This window comes from Myotis davidii, unplaced genomic scaffold, assembly GCF_000327345.1.
Source record: "Myotis davidii unplaced genomic scaffold, ASM32734v1 scaffold1509, whole genome shotgun sequence".
Lineage (NCBI taxonomy): Eukaryota > Metazoa > Chordata > Mammalia > Chiroptera > Vespertilionidae > Myotis > Myotis davidii.
Genome location: NW_006299480.1, coordinates 679,051 through 679,680, shown reverse-complemented (window position 1 = coordinate 679,680; position 630 = coordinate 679,051).

The following is a 630-nucleotide window of genomic DNA, read 5'->3' as shown; positions in this document are numbered from 1 at the left end:
CCTATCCGTGCACCAGGCCTCTATCCTATATAGTAAAAGGGTAATATGCCTCCCAGCACCGGATCAGTGTGACAGGGGGCAGCACCCAAACCCCCTGATCGCTCTGCGGCTCAGTGTGTGACAGGGGGCGGGGCCACAACCTCCCTATCCACCCTGCTCTGTTTGTGACAGCGCAAGGAGCCCCAACCTTCTTATCAGCCCTGCTCTGTGCATGACAGGGGGTAGCTCCCGAATCCCAATTGCCCTGCGGCTCTGTGTGTGACAGGGTGCGGCGCCCCCCGCCCCGCCCCCCCCCCCCCCCCGCCCCCAGCTGCCAGCGCCCTGCCCTGCGGGGAGGACAGACCTCCACCAGCCCCGGATGCTCTCGGGCCGGCTGCCCTGCCCGATGCCTGGAGGCAAATCCTGGGCCTGGAAAGGCTCCACCCAGTGGCCTGAGATGGGCAGCAGGAAGCCCCGCCCACCTGGGGTGCAGGGGTGCAGGAGCTCTGCTGTCCTGGTTGGGGGTGTGGCTGTCCTGCCACCGACACGGAGCCCTGAGGAGCTCCCCAGCCTTTGTTTGGGGGGACGCGGGCCTATGTTCCTGCGTCCCCTGTGCTTCCTGTCGGGAGGGGGCTCCCCACGGCTTCCACC